Genomic DNA, 12,756 nt, shown 5'->3' with positions numbered 1-12,756 from the left:
CGGCTTCTCCAAGAGGTATTTCAAAGGATCAGAGCGGGATATGAGATAGGTAGTGTGACTTAGCAGGTAGTGCCTCAACTTTTGAGCTGCCCAAGCCAATGCACAGCAGCTTTTCTCAATACATGAATAATTAGCCTCATATTGGGTGAATTTCTTGTTGAGATAGTAGATAGCTTGTTCTTTCCCTTCAGAATCATCGTGTTGCCCCAAAACACAACCTACTGCTCCGTCGAGCAAGGATAAGTGTAGACACCAAATTTTCAGCGTTTTTAGTTTTTTAGTTTTTATTTTATTTTATTATTTTTATTTTTAAACTTTAGCATAGAATTTCTCGGGAAAAAGAAAAGCATTCAAAAAATATGCTTTAGTTGTTTTGATTTAAATTCCATGTTTTCTTGAAGAGAAAAAGGGAAAAAAAGAAAAAAAAGATGAAAATGAAGAAAAAAGATTGAAAAATGGCGACTTGGTTTTTGTTTGTTTATTTTTGATGTGATGTTACTTAAATTGTTGTTTTTTTATATTATTATTATTATTATTATTGTTTTTCTTTACTCAATATCATTTTTCATTTTTGTATTAAGTTATTAGTTTTTTTTTTTAAAAAAAAAAAGAAGAGAAACCCGTAGCATGCAAGCTGCATTTTTTTCGCAGCTTGCAAGGGAGGGCTTGGTCAGCCCCTTGGCTGCAAATATAGGAGAGATGGCTGAGGTTTTAGGGTTGGAGATTCTGGTATAAAAAGGAAAGAAAAGGCAGCCGCAAGGGGGGGCTTCATCTGAGAGTTTGACGGCTAAGGTTGGTAAGAAAACTAGAAACCAAGGCAGCAAAGAAAAGAAACCGAGAGGGAGGATCTAGTGGGCGGCGAAAAGAAAGAAACCAAGCCAGAGAAAGAGAGAAAAAGGGGGCGGCGGATAGAGATAAGAATGAGAGAGGTTGTGAGGATACGGGATCGTGAAGTAAAAAAAAAACAGCAAGAACGAGAGAAACAGAGAAAGGAAAGAAATCAAGATAGCTTGGTGAAATCTGAGAAAAGAGCTGCGGATAAGAGACCTACGAGCAGGGGAGGAAACTGGAAAAGAAAAGGCTGAGAACTAAAAGAGAGTTGGGAACTGGTGGCAACCGCAGAAGAGGAACTCACTGCCACCCTTGTTGCCGAGAGCTCTACTGGAAACGGCACTGTAAGCTTTTCTTTTGGCCTTTTCTTATAGATAGTTTCTATTAATAAATGATGGGACTATGAGAATCATGAGTTTGTTCGGTGTTCTTGATGGCTGATGTGATATTTCTTTTATGAGTATGGCCTTTTGTTCTTGGGTCCTTAGGTTAGGAGTTTTGCTGCAACAAGATTGAATCTTTCGACTTGTTGCAGCAGTTCGGACATGTTGGCTTCTTTTCCTTTGTCTTGCTGAAGTTGTGATTCAATTGACCTTGCTTGTTTTTGTTATCTATGATTGAGTGAAATTCCATGAACAGCATCTGGAGTTAGAAATGTGTTTGGGAAGTCCATAACAGAAAATCTGCTGCAGCATCGTTCATGTCAACTTGGCTACATCGCTTTGCTTCCTTTTTGTTCGCTGCTCTTGTTAATTGAACCAGCATAGCTATGTTTGTTTCAGTTTAGGAAATGTCCATTCCTAGTGTTAGGAAAATAAAGTTGCTGGATTTTGTTCATGAAGTCTGCGTCTTGTTTGGTTGTAGCTAAGTGATTCAAAGCTGCTGCAACGAATTCAAAGCCCTCGGCTTGTTGCAGCAGCAGGGACGAACCTTGCTTCCTTCCCTTACTTGTTAAAGTTTTGCTTGGTTTAGTTTGGTATGTGGTGTTCACCTTTGCCACGAATTTCCCTCTTTGTGTTTTGTTGCATTTCTGCATTCATTCGCGCAAGTTGGAATTGCGAACTTGTAACAGAAAATTGCAGTAGAGCAAAGGTTGCTGCACCTACTTTGCTGTCTGCCTTTTTCTGTGACCTTTCACCAGGCTTTAGCCTCTTCTATTTTTGTTAGTTAGTTTTGTGTGGGAAGGGGGCAGTGGAAGATTGGTTTGAACTTGCATATTTGGGTTTTAAACACTTGAACTATGACCAGACAAATTGCTGAAAAATGGACGAACCAGGATTTTACCGAGCCAATCTCTAGCATTTTGCGCAATTTCCCTTCTATGTTTTGGTTTGTTGGGATGTTGGAATTGTGTGTCATGTTGCTTAGATCATAGAGCTGCATTTTTCCCTTCTCACTATCCCAAGTCCACACGAGCCCACATTAGTTCATTCTCCTTTCCCATCGCACAATCACTCTTGGCTAACTGAAAATGCAGCAGGTTGTTGCAGCAGTTTCGTTCATAGGCCTGCATAAAATTTTAGGAGCTTGCATTGTTTCTTTCTATGTTTGTTGATTGTTTGAGTTGTAGTATTGTTGTGGTTTTTGCCTTAATCCAAAGCTTTTGATGCTTGGAAAAAATTCCTGATTCATTCTCGGTTGCCGAAAGCTTCCTAGCTTGCTGAAACTTTGCTGCATTTTTTTTCCTTTTCCTTTCGGTCAATTCCAGTTCCTTGTTGAATCCCGCAACCAAATTTTGGTGTTTGATGATTAAAATTATGGGCCTTGTGGCCTAGTTTCACACTATGATTTTGATCAAAGAATTGGTTTTCAAAGCCAGCTGCGTTCGGATGTTTGTTTTGGGCTGCTAAAGGCTTAAGGGAAAAATGTTGCAGAAGTTTGCCTTTCCCCACGTAGCTTGCATGAAACTTGCATGAAATAACTTTCTAAAATTGCACTTTGACCCCTCAAGTCTCCTCTTGTTCCACTAGGACCCAATCAATTGAATAATTTCATCAATTTGGTCCTGGGTAGTTTTAATATTTGCAACTTCACTGTTTGTTTGATCCAATTAGCCACCTTGCTTTGTTTAAATTGCTTTTAATTCATAATTTTAAGGGCTTTATGACCAAGTGAGCTTGTGTTTGCCTATTTTCTTTAATTTTCCCAAATAAATTGGTACCTTGACCATTTCTTTTATTTTGGAGGATAAATAAGTGATTTCACTCCATTTAAGGCATCAACTCAAGGGAGGTATAATTTCTTTTATCCTTTTTGTCTCTCCTATGTGATCCAACGTGCTAAGTGATAATTGCATATCTAATTTGCTTTCCTTGCTTTTCTTTAGTTCCTTTATTTCATTTACTATTGCTTTTATTGAGTTATTCTTTTAATGGGGTATGTGTACACCTCTTGGCTTGTAATAGATAGGGCTTGGAGAGCACTTGATGAAGACCTATTGAAGACGTGTGCCTAGCTAGCAAATGTAATAGGTTCATTAGCTTGATTGTTTGCTTTTGTTGCTATGTGTTAATTTGCTTTATTAGACTCTTGCATCTAGTTGAGCATGCTAAGTGTTATGTGCTGTGTTTATGAGTGTTTGGCATATCTACTTGCTTTCTATAGCCATGGATGAATGTACGTCACCACACTAGTCCAACGCTAGTTGTGGCTCATTCATAGAAAGGGCTAGTCCAATGCTAGACCCAATAGGCCATCCCCCTTTCATTAGTGCATACTTGCATGTTCACTACATTTCATGCATTTTTCTTAGTTTTATCATTTGGCATGCTCCTCTAATCCCTTCCCTCTCACTTTAGGATTTTTGCACCTCATGCTAGTTATAGGGTACATTTGCTTGAAGAGTCCTCTTTCGATAAGGGAAACGAGCGAGTGTGGCTACAAAATAGCCTTAGCACGCTAGTTCTCCCTTCTAATCGAAGGGAAAATTAAAGTCACAAAGTTAGGACTCCCCGTTCCCGTCTTGATGCATTCCTATAGGATTCATGCATTTTACTCATTCACATACACTTCTACTTTATATTCTAACCCTTTTTCCACATTCTCACTTCACACTACTTTAATTTTGCACGTTTTCACTCAACTACTTACACTTTATAATATCATTCGCACACATGCACTTTATGTTATCTCACATACATTTTCACATTATTACTTTACTCACCTTATCTTGTACATCCATTTGCACACTTCCACTTACACACTCTTGTTTTTATCACTTTTTCACTTCACACAAACTCACATTTTCATATGGCATGCATTCATCTCACTCATTTTTACGTCATTTAGGATTATGTGTGATCTCTCCAAAGGATCATTATTGGCTTCACAATTTATGTGATTGGCATCACTCAAGCTTTGGAGAGAAATTTTACCCCCCAATACCCCTAGGTCTAGGGTTTGCATTCATGTAGTACATCCAAATGTAATAAATTCTTTGGTTAAAACAAGAAAATCTTTGATTAAATCACGCAACTAGCCTTGGCTAGGTCGAAGGGGTGCCTTGGATTTTTATCCTTGCCTTCCCCTTCGTCAAATGTGACTCCCGAACCTTTTTCGTTGGTTTACGTGGACTAGGAGTCGTTTAAAAGGGGTTTCTTACTACTTTTTCCTATTTTTTCTTTAAAAATTCATTTTTAGGTAACTTGGTACACCTTAACTCATTACCAAGTGGCGACTCCGATTTTTTATTTCAAAAACCCTTTTTAAACTATAATTTTGGGTCAAATCGTCGCATTCTCAAACCCCCATTTAGACCCATTTTTCTTTTAAATCACAATTCATTTTCCAATCACAAATTGAATCAAAAAATACATTTTTAAACCATTTATTTATTTATCAAAAAATGGGGCGCGACAGTTGGCGACTCCACTGGGGACATTTGAGAGTCCGAGCAAATTTGATTTAATCAACCTTTTTCTTCTTTTAACCTTTTCATATATCACATTTAGGTGTTTTAGGGTTGCATTTTTCCTTTTTAGGATTTTGCATTTCGCGCGTATTAATTACTCCCCCACTCACGCATGTATGATTGGTTGATTGGATGTATGTTTACTTGTTTATCTCGCTTGCATTGCATTTGGGTGAGGGACATCACCTTAGAGCCTCGCATTGGTTCTCGATCCCTCCCCTCCAAACGAGCACTAACATACGTGCATTCGCCTTATTATTTATCCCTCTTTTATTTTCTTTTTAGTGGCTTGTCACGCCACTCCACCCTACTAGGATTAGGCGACCCACTTGGACATGTGATCACGACACGATGTGTGTAGCATGATCCAATGGGTCACTCAATCTTCCGCTTTAATCTATGGGTTGATAGCCTTTAGCTTTTAGTCGAAGGTTGGGGATTTTGATAGATTCACTCAAACACGTAGCCGTGACACGATGTGTGCGTAGCGGTGTTTGGGGAATCACTCGAACCACCGACAAAGAACCTTGGGATTGATGACCCTTGGTTTCCAAGTCTGAAGGCTCGGGGACCTATGACCTATCGAGTCAAGATGCATTAGTAAGCCAAGCCTCATGCATCCATATTAGAATTGCCTTAGGGTAGAGTCTGCCTTACCCTATTAGGGACACAACTCACGAGGGGAGGGATCCAACCCCTCTTTCCCTTTTATTGCTTTATTTCTTTGTATTGATTTCGTTGCTACAATGTGTTATGTGTATTTATCTGGGTGAACTAACTTTTCTTGGTTTTGTGTCCCCATTGCATTCACAAACCCTAGCAAATAAGAGGTCTGGCATGACCTTCTTTTAGAACCTACCCTCGTAGATAGGTTATTGCACGTTTAAAGATTTTGGTATATTGCATTCATAGATTAATAATTGCATAGCATTCTAAGCCTACCTTGACGTATAAAAGGTCCTTTTAGGTCATGATTTCATTTCAAATTGCATGTTTTACTGCTTTAATAAAATGGCATCATGCATAAACCCTAGAAAGGGAATGCCATTTAGGGGATCCCATTCTAGGAATAAACCACCTTGTGTCTCGGATACTTAATCCAAAGAGACTTGCACGTTTACATTTTGTACAATCCAAAGGGGTAGTGCACAAGGTAAGGTAGGATTCGATCGTCTTCATAAGAGCGATTTTTGGAATATGAGCGTCTAATAATCACTTTTTGGCCATTTTATCAAAGTTGGTAAAAATCCCTTGCGCAAAGGACATTAATTTGAAGAAATTCACAAATGATTCCTCCTATTGAGACGATAAATAAATTGAGGCCAAAATTTGATTTTAGAAGGCTCATAGGCTAATGCATCGCAATAAATTTTTGAACTACCAGCGGATAGCTTGATTTTTTAATAAGCTCCCAATTCCATTCAATCCATTGGACCTTTTCATTAATCAATTTCATCCAGTCCATTTTATCAACTTGTTCATTTTTAAGGCAACCTAGTCGATTTGGAATTCATTTGACCAGTTTACCCTTTTTTAGGGCAATCTAGTTGATTTTGAATAAATCATCAATTTCAATCAATTCATTTGACTGATTTACCCTTTCTGGGTGATTTGGTCGATTTTTGAATAAATCATCAATTTCAATCAATTCATTTGACTGATTTACCCTTTTTGGGTGATTTGGTCGATTTTTGAATAAATCATCAATTTCAATCAATTCATTTGACTAATTTACCCTTTTTGGGTGATTTGGTCGATTCTTGAATAAATCATCAATTTCATTAAATTCTTTTGACCAATTTACCCTTTTTTAGGGCGATCTGGTCAATTTTGAATAAATTCTCGATTTCATTCAACTCATTTGACCGATTTCTTTTTTAGGATGATCCGGTCAATTTTGAGTAAGTTATTAAATTTCACTCAATTCATTTGACCCGTTTCCCTTTTTAGGGTAATCCGGTCGATTTTAAATAAATTATCAATGTCATTCAATCCATTTGACTAATTAGGGTTTCAATTTCGAATTCCAAATTGAGAAATTTAGTCGATTTTAGAAAAACCATCCATTGCATCCAGCCATTTGATCAATTGGGGTTTTGACCCGCGCTTTACTGAGGAAATTTTGTCAACGAATTCCAATCTCTTCGATAGGAAGTTCGTCAAAGTCAAACATGTGCGTCTTTGCAAATTCTTGTATCGATCAAAAGTGATCAATCCCTTCGGACGATGTCCTCATTTTGACAAACGTCTCTTCTCATTCCAATTGACCAAATTTTTCAAAATTATTTCTCACTCAATGAGTTGATCGGATCCGTCAGGTATGGTATAGTGCCTACCCTAGAGGATTGCATTTTCATGCTAGGCCTACCCTTGACATAAAAGGGTTCCCCCATAGGACATGCATACCGATTTTATAATCTTGCTTGCTAATTCAGGGTATTTTTCTTTTGTTTTCCCCCTTCCCTGCATTCATAAAAATACTTCAATAAAGGAAAAATATTTTTCTATATCTGATGGCACTTCCGATCTAATAAAGTGTCAAAACTGCAAGTGTTATTTGATTCTTGGGCAGATCCTACAATGGAAACATAAATGATTTATCTAGAAGCTCTACGCTAAAACCTCTGAGAGATGTTGTAATTGTTTTCCAAAGGAAAATTTTGTATATTTGATTTGTTAATACATTTTGTTCCCAAAAGAAAAAGAGACAAAAAGTGTATATGTGGAGCTCTTTATAAGTCTCTCTCTTCTCATTTGTATCATAATTGAATGAGAAATTTTGTTTCAAACCTTTTCAGCAATAAAATTTTTGGACAATTATTGTGTATATTTATGTACATTACATTCTTTATTCTTACTCATTGGAGATTTCATGATGAATTTTGAGAAATAAGACCAAATTGAGGTTTTTTCAACCTCTAGCCTGAATTTCACAAGTGTATACTTTCTAAAATCCTCATGTACACTAGGTTGGTGATCCGAGCCATACAATAAGAATGCTCAGAAAAAGAAGTGAATGGTCACTCAAAAGGCCCAATGAGATACCTTTTCTCCTTCACTGTACAATTCATATTTTTGCCCACTTCTATTGACCTAGAATAAAATCAGTCACATTGATTGATAAATTACAAATTGGGGCAATCTTTGCTTGAGAAATGTCTACTGTGTCTAATTATATTCAATTCACATCTAAGTGAAAGCAAAAATGTGCATTATTCTTGTTTGTTTTGAAAATTTGGAATGATACTTTGAGCATTCGTTTCTCTACCTATACACATTTTATCATTTGCTCTCACATTTGAGCCTTTGAAAGAATAATTTCGTTTCAAATAAGATCCCTAATGATCACTACCCTTTATTGGAAAATTTTCAAATATCAAAAAGGGGAATGGATTTTTAATGACCATTTCGTTACTTTGGTTGTCATGAGGTGTAAGAATGATACTTTGGCCGTCGTTTCTACAACCTACACACTGATCATCCCTTGCATTCTCATTTGAGCTAAAAATTGGTGGTTCTTTTCGAGTGCACATATGATCGCACCCCACATTGGGGAATTTTGAAAAAGGAAAAAAAGAGAAGAAAAAGAGAAAAGCGAAAATGCTAAAAGAAAAGAAAAGAGGGAATCACAAATTGAAGAAATTTGAATCTATCTGGGCTTCAATTTTGGAAAAAAAAAAGAAAAGAAAAAAAAACAAGTTCTGTCCGGTGGATCACTTATGTTTCATAGATATGAATGAGCAAGAGTCTTCCTCAGTCAGTTAATTTAGATACATGCAAAAAAAAAATTTCGCATTAACGAAAGTTTCCTTTCAGAGTTATTGTAAGGGACGGAACAAAGGTCAGACCCTCTTCTTTTCCAATCAAACATTCTATCCCTAGTTATCCCTTTTGAGCCTTCAGAATAAAATACTTCATTTGGCAACCCCTGAGAATCGTAAACCCCACACTGGGGCAAGTTTGAGTTGAAAAGGAAAATTTCAAGAAGTGAAAAAGGGAAAAGCCACAAAATCAAAAAGCAAAAGAAGAAAAGAGAACCTCAGTTCACAAATAAACTGGGGCAAATTTTAAAAATTTTAAAGAATGGCAGAAGGCCGAAAAATCAAAAGAAGAAAGACAATGAAAGAGAAAAAGCCTCAATTGAGCATAAACTCTGGGGCAAGTCTTGATTTAACCCTAAAATAGGGTTGGCACAACAATGCGATCTCAGATTACTTAAACCACTCTTGAAGCCCGCTTTCAAGCCTTAATTTTTTTAAGCACCCTACCAGACCCCATTACAAAAGCCGAAAGTCCTGACTTCTATTCTTTGCAATGGCCCTGTCAAGAAAATTTCTGATGCCGAAAATTTTTGCTGTATTTCTGAATTGCTTGGGTATGGGGTTGACGCTACTCACCATGTGAAAACCCACCAAATTGAGGGAAAGGAAAAAGAGGCAAAAAAAAAAGCAAAGAAAGAAAAATAAATGCGAGAAAAATATAGAAAAATTTGACGCTGAAGTCCCTAGTAAATGATGAGAAAATCCAAACAAAGTCTGAAATCTTTTGAGTTCAAAATAGGGACAATTTTGGAAAAATGCGATTTTCGGTGCAATATCCCTGAAAGTTTTATTCTTTAACTATCGTTTTCAAGCCACATTACAAGCTCCTAAAGTCCATCGTTGACTTATTCCTTCATGACAATCCAAAGTGAGTATTATACTCATAAGAAATCCATCAATCATTTGTGATCTTAAGGCTATAGCCTGTTCCCACATGATTAGCTATCGTTATCCATATTGTTGCAAGCCTATAAACCTTATACGTTGACTAGGTTTTCTTAAGAAATAAGGGTGACAAACTCTTTGCTTTCACTAAGATGTGGTATTGAAGGAATTACATACCATTTGGGCACAAGAATAAGACAAATCTTGACCTCCCATTTCCAAATCAGAAATAACGCCCCACTCTATTGGCCCTGCAAGATGAGCCAACAAGAAATGGTGATCCGTTACCCTTAGCACTGATGCTAAAAGTGAGGAAGAAATCTTCTGTAATTTGGTGTTATTCTGAGAGATTCACCATGACATTTCTGCATGAACTCAACATTCAAATTTCTTCACGTCGTATATATGATTACTTTCTAAATTTTGGAAAATGCGATTTCTCTCGGTTCAAATAAATGGAAAATTATCCAAACAAATTTTGCAATTAAATGGCCCATACTGGGGCAAAATTTTTTGTTCAATGAGATTTCGTGAGAATAAGCCCACACAGGGACAAATATTTGTGTAGTCCAATTGAGGATTTTTTCCAAGAATCAAATAATGCATTTTTCAAATCTATCACGCTGCTCTTTTCATGGAAATTTGAGTGCATGTAAGCCCCCTGTGCAGGTATTCATAGTTGAAATCAACGAAAGAGCATCTGGTGATGTGGAAGGCCGATGCCGAAGAAAGCGAAGAAAGAAAGAAAAAGGACCCAACACGGGGGCAAATTATTTTTGGCAAGATTCTCTCAGGGAAAATCAGATTGGGTCTTATCCCACTGACCATCCCAAATATCAAGTTGGGCCTGGACTTTGTGCCGCCAACATTCCAAGATCAGTTGGGCCTGGACTTTGCGCCGCCAACATCCTAAATACCACATTGGGCCTGGACTTCGTGCCGCCAACTTCACAACATCTCGTTGCTGACTGCTTCTATCTCGTTGAGACCGGGTTTCATCCCACCAACCTCGGCAGGATCGGGTATTATCCCACTGGCCGATTATCATAGCAGGCTCGGGTTTAATTCCACTGACCAATTCATCATACTGGGGCAAATTATCTTTGGAAAATTTTTCAAAAAAAAAAATCAAAAATTAAATCAAGTTCATCACGACAGGCTCGAGTTTGATCCCACTGTCCGACTGTCAAGACATTTCATTTTCACAGCCACTGGAGCGTGAGGTTAGTCCCGCCGGTGTACATTTCATTTTCATCACCGCTAGCCGTGGGTCAGTCCCACTAGCGTGAGTCCCATGATTTTCATTTTATTTGGGTCAGTCCCATGATTTTCATTTTATTCGGGCCAGTCCCACGATTTATATTTCTGTCCGGGTCTATCCCGTGGGTCTATCCCATTTATATTTCTGTCCGGGTCTATCCCGTTGGTCTATCCCATTTATATTTTCTGTTCGGGTCTATCCTATTTAGGTTTTCTGTTCGGGTCTATCCCGTGGGTCTATCCCATTTAAATTTCTGTCCGGGTCTATCCCGTGGGTCTATCCCATTTACATTTCTGTCCGGGTCTATCCCGTTTTAAATTTCCTGTTCGGGTCAGTCCCGTTTAAATTTCTGTTTGGGTCTATCCCATTTAAATTTTTGTCCGGGTCTATCCCGTGAGTCTATCCCATTTACATTTCTGTCCGGGTCTATCCCGTGGGTCTATCCCATTTACATTTCTGTCTGGGTCTATCCCATTTACATTTCGATTCGGGTCTATCCCGTGGGTCTATCCCATTTATATTTCTGTCCGGGTCTATCCCGTGGGTCTATCCCATTTAAATTTCCGTCCGAGTCTATCCCGTGGGTCTATTCCATTTATATTTCTGTCCGGATCTATCCCGTGGGTCAGTCCCGTTTTAAATTTCTGTTCGGGTCAGTCCCGTTTTAAATTTTCTATTCGGGTCAGCCCCGTTTAAATTTCTGTTCGGGTCAGTCCCGTTTAATTCTTGTTCGGGTCAGTCCCGTTTAATTTCTGTTCGGGTCAGTCCCGTTTAAATTTCTGTTCGGGTCAGTCCCGTTTAAATTCTGTTCGGGTCAGTCCCGTTTAATTCTTGTTCGGGTCAGTCCCGTTTAATTTCTGTTCAGGTCAGTCCCGTTTAAATTTCTGTTCGGATCAGTCCCGTTTAAATTTCTGTTCGGGTCAGTTCCGTTTAATTCTTGTTCGGGTCAGTCCCGTTTAAATTTCTGTTCGGGTCAGTCCCGTTTAAATTCTGTTCGGGTCAGTCCCGTTTAATTCTTGTTCGGGTCAGTCCCGTTTAAATTCTGTTCGGGTCAGTCCCGATTTTAAAATTTCCTGTCAGCGGTCAGTCCTCATCGTTTGAGTAATTCGCAGCCGAATAACGCATGTAAGTATTTGGTGTCTACTTCTTTGTCTCAAGTTTTTCCAAAACTTAGACAAAGAGGAGCAAACTGTAGACACCAAATTTTCAGCGTTTTTAGTTTTTTAGTTTTTATTTTATTTTATTATTTTTATTTTTAAGCTTTAGCATAGAATTTCTCGGGAAAAAGAAAAACATTCAAAAAATATGCTTTAGTTGTTTTGATTTAAATTCCATGTTTTCTTGAAGAGAAAAAGGGAAAAAAAGAAAAAAAGATGAAAATGAAGAAAAAAGATTGAAAAATGGCGACTTGGTTTTTGTTTGTTTATTTTTGATGTGATGTTACTTAAATTGTTGTTTTTTTATATTATTATTATTATTGTTTTTCTTTACTCAATATCATTTTTCATTTTTGTATTAAGTTATTTGTTTTTTTAAAAAAAAAAGAAAAAAAAAAAGAAGAGAAACCCGTAGCATGCAAGCTGCATTTTTTTCGCAGCTTGCAAGGGAGGGCTTGGTCAGCCCCTTGGCTGCAAATATAGGAGAGATGGCTGGGGTTTTAGGGTTGGAGATTCTGGTATAAAAAGGAAAGAAAAGGCAGCCGCAAGGGGGGGCTTCATCTAAGAGTTTGACGGCTAAGGTTGGTAAGAAAACTAGAAACCAAGGCAGCAAAGAAAAGAAACCGAGAGGGAGGATCTAGTGGGCGGCGAAAAGAAAGAAACCAAGCCAGAGAAAGAGAGAAAAAGGAGGCGGCGGATAGAGATAAGAGTGAGAGAGGTTGTGAGGATACGGGATCGTGAAGTAAAAAAAAAAACAGCAAGAACGAGAGAAACAGAGAAAGGAAAGAAATCAAGATAGCTTGGTGAAATCTGAGAAAAGAGCTGCGGATAAGAGACCTACGAGCAGGGAGGAAACTGGAAAAGAAAAGGCTGAGAACTAAAAGAGAGTTG

Source organism: Coffea arabica, chromosome 6c (assembly GCF_036785885.1).
Source record: "Coffea arabica cultivar ET-39 chromosome 6c, Coffea Arabica ET-39 HiFi, whole genome shotgun sequence".
Lineage (NCBI taxonomy): Eukaryota > Viridiplantae > Streptophyta > Magnoliopsida > Gentianales > Rubiaceae > Coffea > Coffea arabica.
Note: the sequence above shows the minus strand (reverse complement) of the source record.